The sequence below is a fragment of the Pseudonaja textilis genome, chromosome 1, assembly GCF_049901715.1.
Source record: "Pseudonaja textilis isolate UNSWEBS1 chromosome 1, rPseTex1.2, whole genome shotgun sequence".
Taxonomy (NCBI): Eukaryota; Metazoa; Chordata; class Lepidosauria; order Squamata; family Elapidae; genus Pseudonaja; species Pseudonaja textilis.
In genome coordinates, this window is record NC_141990.1 from 18,268,974 (window position 1) to 18,284,629 (window position 15,656).

Genomic DNA, 15,656 nt, shown 5'->3' on the forward strand with positions numbered 1-15,656 from the left:
GGTTTACGAGCCTGTCGTAAATCAGAGCGGGAGAGTGGGGTCCAGGGCCCGAGCGGCACGGCGAAAGATGGCCCCCTGTCGCCTGAGTAAGGGACGGCGTCGCTTTTCGGCAACACCGCAAACCTGAGCACGGGAGGAGAGGTCTCTACAGCAACAGAGGGCTGGCCTCATTTTGCGGCAGTCGCAAAAATCACAGCCGCCTAGAGTTAAGAGTATATATATAACCTAACGGGCGCGAGCGTCTAAGAATGTCGCAAAAGGCGATCAAGACTCGTCTTTTGACGGCAGAGATGGTGTCGATTTTGGCTGAGGGAAACTTGCGGCATAGAGATAAGAAAAAGGAAGAGTCACCTAGGTTTTTTTAAAGGGCACCAATAAAGGAGAATATTTGTAGCTCAGGGTTGAAATGAGGGTTCCTTGGTGCTCTCTGTATTTGATTGTTTTCTTGGAGACGTTTCATTACCCATACTAGGTAACATCATCAGTGCTAAGCTGTCATTTTAATTTCAAAAGGGGGTTTGTTTGCAGATCCAGATTGGCTGCATAGAAATGAAAAACAGATGAGCCGCACTAGGCAGAAGCAAGATAGGTGTGCTTGATTTGATATCTATAAAAATAAATAAATAGACGCGCTGGCGGTCCATCTCATGAAGCGGGAGTTTATTTTCTAGGGAGGCTGAGTTGAAGATGGAGAAATCGCTACGCAGGACGGAAAATCGATAGCATCGGAGCGTTGCGACGGGTAGAATGCCTTTGGAAATGGAGGTTCTGGTTATCTAACGCAGCGATTCCCTCAGAAACCACCTGGGTAACGTGTTTTGTAATATAAGCTACCACCTGCATGCTTCTAGTTGGGTTGGAAAGCAACAGCAGTAAGATATTTACCTCTTCGTGTAATTTATGCTGCCTACTGCGCTGATTCTCAGTAGATATATTGCTTCTGGCATTCAGTGTTTGAGGACCGCTGACCTAGGTAAACCAATGGAGCAGCTTGCCCTCGGAAGTTGTGGGAACGCCATCACTTGAGACTTTCAAGAAGAGATTGGACTGCCATTTGTCAGAAATGGTGTAGGGTCTCCCGCGCGGGCGGGTGGGGGTGGACTAGATGACCTACAAGATCCCTTCCAACTCTGATTATCTTATCTATCTGTATCTATTTATCTATCTATCTGTATCTAACAGCAAGGGTTAAAGACCTTGCATCCCCCCCCACACACAAAGTTCAAGATTTATCAGGCAAACCAAATAATTAAAAAATCCTCAAATATAGCACAAAAATGCATTCTTATAAACTGCCCACCTAACATTTCAAAGCTGTTTTCTTTTTACAACAGCTGGTGTTTGGCAGATAAATACAGGGATGTGTTTATAAAAACAAAATGTTGATATTAAAGATTAATCCTTTTTCCTTTGTAGAAAGTTAGCACCCACTTCTCCTAGAAGAATGAAATATTCTAGAAAATATTTAAAAAGCAGGATATTATATTTCTCTGGATGAGAAAAGGGGAAACATGTTTTTAAAGACAAAGCAGCTCCCTGCCCTTCCACCCCCTTTCAGATCCAGGGTGATGAGATTATGGACATGATAGGATTCGCCCTCTACCCATTTTACCACATGGCGCTTGGGAAGATTACATACCCAGCAAGATTCAGCCAAGCTACCCTTACGTGGCCCCATGGGAGTCTGACAACCAATCAGGATACATTTCTTGCCACAGGAACAGGAAACAAGTTCAAAGCCCAACAGGGTTTATAAATCTTTCTTCCACTCTTACCAACGTGCTTCTTTTTGGTCATGACCCATGTGGTCCTATCCACCATTAAACCATCTTTCCAAGCAGTCACCATGTTTCCAGTGTTTTTCTTCCCACTTGAAACTGAACCAGAGGGACGTTTCTTCCAATACCTTACTCTTATAAGGCCGTGGCATACCAAGCCAAAGCACATCCTCTCTTAAAATCACCCTCCCTTAAATTATGTATCAGCACATTGATATGTCATGTGAGTCTAGCCTGTTTAATTAATTTGATTCATGGCCCAGATAACAGGTTAATTCAGGAACGTCTAAATTTGTTGCTTGAATACAGCTGTTCATTGACCCTGCTTTGTCATTAGAAGTCTCTGTGACATGGCAAATCTTACTGTATTATTATCTTTTTTTGTATACTACTCAAGGGAATGAACATATCTAATACTTCTGCCTCCATTTTCCCTGCAACAACAACCCTGTGAAGTGGGTTGGACTGGGAGAGAGTGAATGGCTCAAAGTCACCCAGCTGGCTTTCCTACCTAAGGGAGGCCTTGAACTCTCAGTCTTGTGATTCAAGCCACTCAGAGTCACTTTGAAGCACAAGGTGGATGGCAAATACATTTGATAAAGAAATAAATAACATCTACTGGTTGTAGCCCAGCTCCTTAACCACTTCATGAAACTGGTTCTCTGTATGATTGATGTGCTGCCTGCTATGCCTGCTCTTTCATAGGCAATCTAGCAAGAATTGTTTGTATTGATAAATCATCTGTAAAGATTTAATGCTTTTAATGTAGTACAACCACTGGACAATGGGAAAGTGTATATTTTTGGTAACAGTTGATTTAGCTACCAGATGTGTTTCTGCAATATATTGGGTCTGTTCTTGAAGACCACTTATAAACTGGAAATTAATTCAAAATCCAGCTGCTAGCAGCTGAACCGTGACTGGACTGAGAAGCTGCAGTTTCAGCCTTGGCCACCATAGAGGTGGTACTGCAGCACAACAAATGGATATTGTCTTGATAACCTCCACTACAAGGACATCCGTCCTGGGGTGATAGAGCACCTTTTGCAAGTGAATTCTGTTGTCTTATATACTCTGGTTACAGAGTTTATTCCACAAGGTTCATGTTTCTAAATCACAGAGTTGGTAGTGGGGGGACATATTTTGGTCCTTATAGAAAATCTACAGAATAACACAGTTGGAAGGGACTTTGGAGGTCTTCTAGTCCAACCCCATGCTCAGACAGGAAAACCAATCCCATTTCAGACAAATCGTTGTCCAACCTCTTCTTAATGAATGTCTGCAAGTGATTCCAGTAAGTAATCTGTTTTCTCTGTGTTAGTCCATGGTTAAAGTAATCCCAATTTTTTTTTTTACCTATTGCCCAAATTTAGGTAGTTTTGGTGTTCCTCTAATTTAAACCTATGAGAGCTGGAAAGCAAAGATCATTACTTTTTTCTATGTCCAACCCAGAAGGTGCAAAAGGTGCATTCTGTTATTGTACGGTTTACTCATTGAAATATTTTATTTCTTATGGAAAATAAATGATAGAAAGCATCAGAAGATACTGCAAAGACAGTACCAGAAGGAACACCAGAGGATGCAATAGGACAAACAACATTTGCAAGTGAACAACCTATGTCTCAGAGTTTTGAAACAATAATATTTGTGTATATCCTACTTATCCCCCCCAGGGGCATTGAATTATGCACTTTCTCATTAGGACAAGAAATCCGTGAATAACTGTTGGAGCGTGCGTGCCTCCCTCTGTAATTGTGCCTGAAATGTTTTGAAAAAAGTAGCAGTGAAAAATGTATGCTGCTTATGTGTGAAGATCATTTGAGTGTATAATAAGACATTTATTACGTATGTATTATGTTGTTCCATTTGATGCTGCCCAACTCTAAACAGCCCTGGGCAGATCACAATACACCAAAACAATATAAAAGCCACATAATACGAAACCAGAACTTGGACAAAACAAGGAGAGGAAACTGTGAACTCAGCAAACCCCAGAAGATCCCACCAGCAATTGACAAGGGGGCAGAAATCATGCTAGCCCAGAGCCTGGGAGAACAGCCTGGTCTGTATGGCTCTTCAGAGTGCCAACAGGGTGGTAGCAACCAGAGCTCAGGGGGAACTTTCTTCCAGAAGGCAGGTGCTGCATCAGAGAAGGCATACTTTCTGGAACCTGATAGATAGCATTCTTTAATAGAAGGAACATGGAGCATGCCAATCCTGTCAGATCGAACCCATCTGGTAGAAACCACATTATTAAATATTTCTGGGGCTTCAATAATGTGATTATGTTATTTTATTCACATTTTTTATTATTATTTTTTAAAGGAAGAGGAAAGTAACATGGACTAGCCTTTTCCATTGATTTTTTTCTTTAACACCAGAAATAATTAAGAAAAGCTTCAGGCATCATGTTCATAATATTATTCATTACCAGGTCTAAACAAAATTATCTTTGTCTTAAGGGCCTTTATTCTAATTTGGCCCTGCTGCACCTTATTTTTAAAAAACTCATTTCCATATATTTTAATTATATGACTGATGCCTTCTCTCCTGGGCTGCCTTTAACCCCAGCATGCCTTGGGGAAATAAAATAATATACAAGATAGCTCTCTTTCTAGCATTCTGATTGGCTGGTTGTTTAGAAGCCAGCTGTGCCTAGTTCTGATTGGTTGCCCTCACCTTCCCTTTCCATATCCTCACAACTTTTACACTTTGAAACATATTTACGGTTGCCTTAAAATGGATGAAGTCAATAAATGTGCTGAAAAATACGCAGACTGCTGAACCTTGAAACAATCATTATGGAAGCTGTGCCTCTACCTAGATGTTAGCAAGGGCTGCTACTGCTGCCTGTGGTGTTTAGGAGAGATTAGAAGAAAGCCATGGAATTAGTGAAGTACTCAGTGCATTATCTGCCCTCTCCTGATCCAGGCAGGCTTCAGATTATCATCTCGCCAAACCAGCAGTCCCAACATAAAGCTGTAGCATTTGCTAAAAGCCGGCAGTCCTTCCCTTTGGAGCATCGATCACGGATGGACTCTAGAAAATAGGAAAGGAGGTGCATTGGGCAGGCAATCCTGTAGCAGAGTCTCCAAGCAACAGCAGCAAGAGCAGTAGCTCTTCTGGAAAGAGAATGGGGGAATGGCAGATGAAAGAAGCAGCATTCAGCGGAAGGCAGTAAATCACCACCTTCTTTTTTTTTTTCACCCTCAGAATCTGTGAGCTGCACAATTGCATCCCATTGCTCAGATCCACCACCTTTTGTTTGGCTGCCTCCCTGAACAGTCACCCAGCCCCATTGTTACCCAGCAGAGCGGATCATTTGCAGCCAGCCGAGAAAAGCATCCTGCTTAATTGCCCAGGGAAGGCTTGGAAACGCTGAAATGGGAGGGAACCTCCAGTTTTCCAAATGCAGGATCTGAAAGAGAAGATCTTTGGATGTGAATGTGGCCAAAGTTCAGGAGCAAGCAAAGGTAAGCGAACGACTCTTAATTAAAGACCTCTTGTTGGGCTTCCTCTTTGGATATTCTGTATATTGTTTTTGCTTGTCCAATTGGTGCAGGTCAGAGGGCCTTTTGAGATATTGAGACTTCCAAATTCATCTTTCCTGTTTAACTCAGTTACATGGGCAGAACCAAACTTAAAATTGAAGGAGGCATCTACCATCCAGATGGATCCTTCCTGTCCAGATGCGGTGTATTTTTAGATACAGTTTGTTAGGAAGCAACTGCGAGAAAGAGACATCACCTTAATTTCCTGATTGTGGGCTTTCCAAGTGGACTGAATGGACCATTGTCAGGAGCAGCATGCCTCTTCTCATACCATTTATGCCGTAGCCTGACCCCAGGTAATTGAAAGGAGGGTATGTTGGCAGTGCAGTATATGTAAACATTTGCTATTTCTTTGTGCTCATTCTTATTTAACTTTTTAAAGAGGCAGTGCAATGGTAGGCTGGAGAAGGAAAGGACCCACAGTCTCCAAATAGATGAATGTACAAGCTTCCCAGAATGGTATGGTTCAGACACTATCAGGAAGGCCACTGTCCTGAAGCACCAGATAGATTTCTGATCTGGAGTGCCACAATTTTTGCACCCGCTAATTACCTGTGATTATTATTACTTGGAATTTGCTAGATTTTATATGCAATTGCATGCTGACGTTTACATTAGAATAAAAGTGAACATGCACCTTAACAATGCTGATTAATGGAAATAAAAATAAAAGCATGCAATCTAGGAATGGCCTTTTCAGCAGTAGCCACTTGGCTCTGGAATCCTGTGGTTGGAAGGAGTCATCTTGCAATGTTTCTCAATCTCGGCAGCCTTCAAGTCCCAGAATTCCCCAGCGAGCCTGCTGAGTTGAAGTCCACATATGATCAAGTTGGCAAAGTTGAGAAATATTCATCCAGGACATCAAGTCGTATAGGAATCCACGTTAAAACATTGCAAATAGACGGTTCTCTGGCCTTCAGTAGAATACCTCTAATAAAAGGGATCCCACTACCTATCTTGATTGGTTTTGACGGTCAAAACCGCTCTGATATTTTGAATTTTTGTCTAGGATTGCACCATCTTCTTGTAACTTAAATCCATTATTTTGTACTGGAATGATGAAGAACAGGTCTTGACCTTCTAAGTGACAACCTTCCCGGTGCGTGAAGATTGCTAGCATATTCCCATCTATTTTTATTTATTTATTAAATTTATATGCTGCTCATCTTCCCAATAAAATGACTCTAGATGTCTTACAGACCAGAGCTGTATAAATCTAGCTTTTTTTTTTCCACAGCCAGGCACACCCAGCAGTTCTGCCAATTTCTCTTGAGGTTGTATTTTCTCCAGATCGTTCTCATTGCCCTACCCCAAATCTGTTCCTCAGATTTCTCTGGTTTTTTTTTTTTAGTAAGCTCCCCAGAACTGGAGTGGAGGTCTGTGCAAAGCAATCCTATTTCTGATGTTTGGAAATTGTATTTCTGTTGACACTGCCTCCAATTGTATTTACCTTTCTTTTCTTTTCTTTTTTTTTACAACTGCCTCATATTGCTGGCTCACATCCAGTTTGCAATTGATTCTGGTTTCGACAAGTCTCATTATCAACCGAGCCTTGTGAACCTGTGCATCTGGTTTTTGTTTCCTAAATTAAAAAAAACAACACCTTTCACTTGTCTCTAATAAATTCCATTCCTTTCAGACCATTTCCCTAATGTATCAAACACAAATAAAGGTATTTTTTTATTCTATTAAACATTTTAATATATTGAGATCATCTCTTAGATTTCTATCCTGGAGTGAAATTTTTACTCAAGGCCTGCTGTTTATGCTTTCTTGATTTCATTTTCAACAACTAATCTTAATCTTTATTTTTTTTTTTTTAATGGAAACTTACTGTGTGATAAGCAATCCTGGGAATGGTTTGTTTTAAAGAAGAGAATGCAGGTTTTAAAAGTAAATAAATGGATAAGTATATAACAGAGTAATCCAGAATGTCCTGCTTTCGTTCTCCATGCCTTTCTGACTATTTTCATCTTTACTTTAGATTTCTTTAAACTGGACGTGGACACTGATCCTTTCAGTGGGGAAAAAGTGCTGTTTAAAAAAAAGATGGAGCAGCATCAGTCTTACTTGTTTGTGCATTCTGGTGGCTTAAAGCAATATCTCTCATTCATTGCTTTTATATACTATCTATAGAAAGAAGGAAGTCAGCTTGGGTACTAGATGTGCAAGCTTAAGTAAAAGTAAAATTGTAATGAATAAAGCATAAAAAAGAAGAAATTGTAGTCACAGTAGCTTTAAGAAAAAGAAAACTTCAAATCTGTATTAGGGCAGTCATTTCATTAGAACAACTCAAAGGCCAACCAAATGCGTGATTGGGCAAAATGGTGAATAGTATAAAAAGGGTGTTTTGCTGGCATTCAAGACATAACACATTTAAATATAGTTGTGACAAGCTTCCAGACAGGCAAACTGTGCATTATCTCTGTACAATTTATATACTAGATTGCCAGTGTCATCCAACCATCTTTAAAAAGTCTGTATCTGATGCCTCAACAAAGAAAGTGGACATTGGCTATATGTATACTAATTAGGCTATACTTTAAAGTACAAAAATGATTTCAAAGGACATCTAAAATTCTCCTTTTCAGAAATAAAGAACCAAACTGTATCCCCTTTTAAATATAAAATCAACTTGTTACTCAAAACTGTCTTCATAATCAACCATATTCCAGTGAAAAAGTTAGAACAACAGGAAAAGACAAACCAAACAACTTTTATATTAACAAAGATGGAGATAATTGTACATCTGTGCAGCTTTTTTTTTTTGAACTTAGGACTAGAGTTGGGGTTTGAGCCCTAGAGGATAAGTTCCTAAAGTAGATGGAACCAGGCCTAAAATAGTAATAATACAGAGAGATAATTTAAATCAAATGTCGTAATTCGTGAATAAGCTTTCTGGTGCTGCTAAAATATGAAATTGCTTTTTCTTCAAAGGAATCATCTGGTAGAATTAACCCATCAAGTACATTCTTCTTGGATGGTTTCTCAATTTTGGGAATGCTGGGATGTTTGGCTCCTATGTTAAGGAATAGTCTCTATCCCCCGGAGACCAGATTGGCACCCATCCTAAGAACTTCTTGGAAATTGATTTAAACTGAACTTTTTGAATAATTTTTGAAGGATCATGGATTGACATAGTCTGTGGTTAATATAAGTTCATTGTTTTGCAGTTTGTTTTATGAATTGTATGTTCATGTTAATATTTATATTTTTATTGCATTGACTATGGTGATATACGTATAAACCTAGCAGTCTATATGCCCAGTAAATCTCCATATCTGTAATCTGAAATGATGCATCATAGGGCAAGATTTTTTCAACCAAGGTACCTCAAATGAGCTAAGTTACAGAACACATCCAAAATCTGGGAGATAAAACTCCCATGGAGTTGAAATTTGGCAAATGTCACCAAATATTTTCTGTGGTCAGCTCCTGGTGTTTGACTGTGCTATACAGTTCAACATGGGTTGTTTTCAAGGCAGACACTATATCTTTGAATATCTCCCTGAATTTTTAACAACTCTTCCAGTACATTAGAGAGTCTGCCGTTTTTGACATCTGGTGTATCTTTGAAACAATGGCCCAAGGGGTCATGCATTCTCTAGTAAACAGATAAGGTTGATGTCGGCCATCCCTCATAAGTGGAAGTCAGAGGGAAAAATCTCTGGAGGCTAAATTTCTGGATAGCAGAATTACCTTTGTTGTGGAAATAGACAATGGAATTTAGTTTGGTTTAAATAAAAGATCCATATTTTCCCAGTCTTTGCAATGTAGCTAAGCTTAGATTATGAACTTAATGTTTTTACAGGTGAGAGGAGCCTTTGAACAGTAACGTGGATTGCTTTCACTTATTTTCAGATTGTAAAAAGCCTATCAGTGGACTGATATATCAGCTTTCTCTTTTATCAGACACTCATATTTGTTTTTTTTAAGTCAATTTCTTTTTTTTTAAACAATTTTATTAGTTTTTAAAAACAAACAGAACAGACAAAACATAAAAACATCAGCTTTCTTTCATAAATATATACAAACAGTGTGTCGGTTGGTTTACCAGTTTTTGTGCATTCATTTCGTAGTCTCAATTACAGTTATATTACATAATAACTCATCAATCAAAAATTATATATCCTAGTATCACTATTAAACAATCATTTGACTATAATTTTATTCATTCATACTTTACAAGATAACTATAATTTACGTAATTTATTTTATAACAAATCATATAGTCACACCAAATCTATCCTAAAAACATTTTGGGACCTTTTCTATCAATGGTTGGATGATAAAATACAATAATAGAATATTTAGAATTTTAGATAATAAGGAATATATAAAAAGATATTTTTTCTTTTCTTTGTTATTTGATATCATATCTATAAAGTCAATTTCTTTATATCATGAAAAATATTGAGAAAGTTGGAAAGTATTTTTTATTTTTATTTAAAGAAGGCAATCATCTTCTCTCACTTATTCTTCCATATTGTCTGCTCACCATTCTGGAGAAGTCAGAGAAGGGCTGAAATAAAACATAGATTTTTTTTTTTTCTGTATCTGTGCAGGACGATCCCACGCCAGAGACCATGGAAACTGAGTTAAGGCAAAGCATAGTCCCTGGCTTCCTGTGATCTCAACATTCATCCCCCGGCCCTCCTGCCACGGACACCTGAAGGCCGCAAGCTCCACAGCTCTTTGGAGGTATCTGCACCAAGAGACATGTCTGGAAAGAAGAAGCTCACGAGGCTGGTAGCTGACATTCTTCAAGAACTCCAAAGAGCTTTGGCTTATTTCTTAATTGTCTACACTTTACTGTTAGGTGGCTTCATTTGTGCCGGTCTGATATACCAGATCTTAGCTTCTGAGTAAGGGCTATGCCCCAAGTATGCTTAATGGAGACAAACATGAATTAATGGAGAAAGTGCACAGCCTTCTTTCCCACTTGTAATGAAAACAAGCACATCTGTAACTTGGGACACTTCCAGGTAGAAGTCCAGGTCCCTGATGATTGCCTGACACTACAGCTGGACAGTTGCCATTCCAAAGCTTCCCAGCACATCTCTGTGACTGTTATCAACGAGAGGAGCCTGCTTAGGAGTGGTGATATTTTGCTGCCAGGAGATCCAGTGGACATCGTGCACTGTTAAGAAGGTGGGGTGGGGAGAGTTTCACATATCCGCCCTCTTGCAATTAGCCCCACAATGACGTTTAAAGGCTGTGGCGCTTTGCCACCATGCCCAGCAAAAATGTTAGGGATTCGCTGTGCTTTATTTTGTTTAAAGGGGAGAAAGCAACAGAGAGTGGGAGGCAATCAACTCCTGGGTAGTAGGCAGAGGTGGTACTCAGCTGGTTCTGACCAGTTCTGGAGAACCGGTAGCGGAAATGTTGAGTAGTTTGGAGAACCGGCAAATGCCACCTCTGACTGGAGATTTTACAGTATCCTTCCCCTGCCACGCTCACCAAGCCACTCCCACAGAATCGGTAGTAAAAAAAAATTGAATCCCACCACTGGTAGTAGGTAAGCCCTGCCATTCTCTGGGCTCAGCTGGCAGGGAGAGAGCTGCTTTGCTGCCTGTCAATTCTCTGTGAGTGCTACAGACTGACAAGCCATTCCATTCAGGTCCATCCTGACCATATTCAGGTGGAATTGGAGGGGATGGAGGGACAGAAACAGGGACCTCTTGGACATTCCCAGAGAGGCCAGGAATGAAATCTGACAAAACGGAAGTAAATTATAAAACCAATATACTCAACTATTGTTCTGTTTTAGAACATTAGAGAGGTTTTAAGGCCAGGACTTCCAAATTGATGCCACCCCAGGGAAGCCTTTCTCTCTAATAACCAACTACTTGATTTTTAATGACAAGGAAATCCACCACAGAACTGGACTAAAGATCTTGCCTATCTCATGAGATATGAGATAATCTCGGGTTTTTTTTGCTGTCTCCTTTTTACTAACAGTCACACGGTACTGTTTAGAACAGTGTTTCTCAACCTTGACAGCCTGAAGATGTGTGGATAGCCAGCATGGGGAATTTGGGGAGTTGGAGTCCACACAAATACAAGCTGCCAAAGTTGAGAAACACTGATTTAATATCATTATCTACTTGGCAATGTTATTTTGGTTGATTGATTGGATTGATTGGACATTATTTGCTGCTTAACTCCAATAGATTCTGGGTAGATCATGAAGTTTTACTAGCATACACATTATTTGCAATGCTGCACCCATCACTTTCCAGGGTGGTTTGTAACAAGTTGACCCACTTTTTTTAAAAAAAAAAAATTAATGGGGCAACTTTTCTGGGAAAATGAAATTGGCCGGGAGTGTCTATGAAGTTGCATGTCAAAAAAAGGTCATGATGATAATACAACCATGTGATGGAAGCCTTGCCTCATTTTAACATACAGCCAACTCAAGTTGAGTGCACTTCAGTTGAGAACTGGGCAAAAATGTACTTTGGATAGCTACTAAAAATCGTTGGTGCCAGTGAATTCTGTATGACTTGTGTCATAAATTCTTTGTGCCAGAGCTCTCTCTAACTTATTTCTCTCCTGAGCTCATGCAAATACATATCTATATATCTGAAAACACCAAGAAGTTATTCCCCCAGGTGAAGGGCTCCAGGCCAAATTAGTGCTATCCACCATTCCTTGAGCCAGTTGGCATAAATTTTGTTGCCCTCATAGGCGATCTTTAAGGAGTTCAGCAAACTAAGCTGCTTTTTGTTACTGCTGCCAAGTTGAGGAAAGGATTATGTCTGCCCCATTAGGTAAAACTACTTTATTGAGATTGGCTATAATAGCAGATTCTTGCAAATCTGTGCCTTCTTCCCCTTCTTATACTCCAGTGATTTAGGGAGGTGTCTGCCTGAGCCACTTCCAAATGTTATGTCTTTCTGGACTTTAAAAAAAAGCTCTATCCCCTTTTGCCTCGGTAACAGTTTCTGCATATTTTTGCAAAAAGTCCTCTTCCTTACTCTCTATAATTGATAAATGTCCCCCAATTTAATTTTCCACTCAGCTTGATTTGCCTGCTGATAAACAACTACTAATCACTCTCCTAATATGGGAAACGAAAGATAACTTTAACAGATGTTTGGAATAGCAGATTTCGTCACCTGCTAAATTCTGATTCACCGGTGACAGAACTAAGAGGGGGATACAGAGTGAAGTAGAAGGAATTCTCCTTATGCTCCTGCTCTTTCATCTCCTCCTTTATACTTAACACTGACCACCAGGCTATTTCAAGAAACAGGTCTAGCCTCCCACTAAACCCATGTTCAAATTTAGTTCTAGCAACCTAGAACTAAGGAGAAATGTCCTGACACTTAGAACAATTAATCAGTGGAACAACTTGCTTCCAGAAGTTGTGAATGCTCCAACACTGGAAGTTTTTAAGAAGAGATGGGATAACCATTTGTCTGAAATGCTATAGGGTTTCCTTTAAGCAGGGGGCTTAGACTAGAAGACCTCTGAAGTACCTTCCAACTCTGTTATTCTATTCTATTATTTTGGCTGACAACAAAGAGTGCAGGCCAGAGCAGGAGGGAGGGAGTGATAACAAGCAAGTTCCACCTTTTTTTAGTGCAGTAAAAGAATAGTAGTGGCAGCAATGAGTAATAAGAGAACCCAGTTCTGATTTTACAGCTGGAAACATCTGGAAATAGCCTGAGAATAGATCAAATGAAGATACATACTAGAGTTAGATTTCCAAAGTTAGAACTGGCTTGCTTGTTAGAGCTGTTATCTCTGTGGCACTCAAATGCTGTTAGATACAAAATAAATAGGCAAAATAACGCACCAGCATCACTATGAGAGCACTTGTGCAGGTGATGAAGTCCATTGCACTAATAGTTGTAGGAACAGCAGCTCCACTGAACTCAACACAGAGAGAGCCATAGTATTCTTGCACCAATCCTCAGAGCAAATCAAAGTAAAAACAAGTATGGGTGAACAATCCCATGTTAGCCAAAGCTAATAACACACATTTGGCAGAACCTGGCTTTATTTTTCCCTCTGCAGGTCAGGGTTAGCTCCGTCCCCTAACTGGGTCAGCAACCAAATAGGCAGTGAAGCTTGCCAGACCATTTTCACAGCAGTGAAGGATGACTTCGAGCTGCCTTATTGACTGGCTGTGTGTGAGACTGATTTCTGCTTTATTGGCTAGGAGCATTTCCCAGCCATCACTGATCATTGCCATTTTGGTAGAAACACAGATGGATGGCTGTAGAGCAGTACATACAGCACACTGGCTGGGAAAGTCTGGGTGTTGAAGTCCACACGTCTTAAAGTTGCCAAGGTTGAGGGACACTGCTCTGAAAGGAGCTAGAAATTACTAGGGCAGCAATGTCAGGTAGCTATGGAGGGGAAATGTTACGGAGAAGCGTTTGTGCCATGATTAGAGTCCAAAGCTGCTTTTTATCAGGCTCAATTCCCAGTAAATACATGGATGGAAGTTGGAACCCAGTCAAATGCTCATCAAGTGTGATGCCGTTTAGCTTTTTGAAATTAGAAAAAGTTTTCTAGAAGCTGGTACCCTTTGTGACTTTATGTCCTTTTTAGGAATCAGTAAAAATCTACATTCACAGTCTGATTTCCCATGTTGCATTTTCTTTTATCTGAAGCAAACTACAGTAACTTGCAGGCACTTCCCATACAGGATGTCATACTGAGCTAATCATTATATAGATTAAAGCAAAAAGCAATGTCAAATTATTTCTCAGACCTGATTATACTTACAAAATATATCCAGTTCAAAATACATCCAAATCACTCAGTTGTAGAAAAGAGAGAAATATGGTCTTAAAGATCCCTAATATACAATTGACATGTTCCAGATACATAACCCCTTAATATTTATGTCTGGTTGAAATTCCTCTCAGTACAGAATCACAGAGGTGCTGAAACCTGTTTATATAATTTTCAGCAAATTCTCCAACTGTATCTGTTATCCATCCTATTTTCCAATCACTGTGCACATTGAGTAGTATTAGCAAAAATACCAGAAGTCATTTTATGCAGTTACTGAATCATTTTAGGGTCTTTCCTTCAGGTCATGGTTATAAAAAAAAAACCCACATGGATAGTGCCTTATCCATAATGACTATGAAGCTCTTTTTAGGATTCGTCTCTGGTTTTTTTTGGTATGGGAACCATAATAATTTAAGAATAAGTCTTCTGTATTCTATAAATTAGATTTAGTAAGAGAAAACTAGGAAATGACTAAACCAAATTTAAAAAAACAAAAGGAAGAAAAATTTACAAGCCAATTTAGTTGTCAAGAAAACAATGTAGCCTTGTCCAGGTGGCCATCGGCTCAGTGTTAAAGTGACTTTATCCACAATATGCTTATTATTAATGGTCTGCAAAACCATTATGTTCTAAGAATAAATTATGAAAAGGCAAATGGTAAATAGATATTGAATTTCCAAGCTCCACCTCCTGATTCCCCCAATTTTGTCCAAATCATGGACAATTGTGGTCACCAAAGGTAAGGGGCTACACTTCCTTCTTAACATCTGTCTGTTATCTTCTGTTTGCCACCACAATAATTTGAACAAACTGGAGAGAAGGACTTCTCTCTATTTATTTATTTATCTATCTGTCAACATGGTGACTAGAACAGGTTTTCCTGAATGACTTTTAAAGATCTATAAAGAATTTTAAAGATCTATCATAACTGGAAGCTACTAGATGGCCACATACCAATTGTTTGGATCGAGGTTTGAGGGGAACCCCCTCACCTGGTACAAAATCACCAGCTAAAGTTAGAAATGTAAGTTGTGGGGAGGGGTCTTGAGTATCTCTAAAATACACTGTGTCCCCTTGAGGGAACTGATGCTGTTTTAAAGACCGGAACTGTCTACCTACGTGCCGTGTTATGTACATTTATAAATAAAGTGCTAATACAAAGTTACTCAAGCCTGCCATTCTTTCCTCTCACCAAACCTCCCTTATTCTGTAACAACAACGCAACCCTCCAGCAGAAGGACTGGCTGTTCTGATGGTTCATTACCCACCGCTGGGTGGTTTCAGAGCAGATGCTACTACTATTTTAGTATTACTACTAAAAAATTACTACTTGCCCTGTGTCTGCATGTATCTTCCCAAACGGTTTGGTGGATTCTTGAATCATCCTGAAGCAAAGAAAAATAGGTTGGCTCTGAATACCAGCTCCTGTAAAACAGCAGGAGCAGCTTATTATCATGGCTGGGCTTCCCAGAGATACCTGTTGGGAAAGAAAGGTTATTATCCTTATTCATTTATCCAGGTGTATATTTCCATTTCCCTGCACCAGAGTTCGTTACTATTTTAGGAGGGTGGT

At 39.6% G+C, this 15,656-nt stretch overlaps 1 long non-coding RNA gene across 1 annotated transcript; it reads left to right on the forward strand.

The window, feature by feature from the left end:
- Positions 1-403: 403 nt before the first annotated feature.
- LOC148127510 (uncharacterized) lies at positions 404-15,248 on the forward strand. Its single transcript, XR_015742249.1, has 4 exons — positions 404-472; positions 672-808; positions 4,992-5,251; positions 9,895-15,248. It is a non-coding gene; the product is annotated as an uncharacterized LOC148127510 (long non-coding RNA).
- The last annotated feature ends 408 nt before the right edge of the window (positions 15,249-15,656 follow it).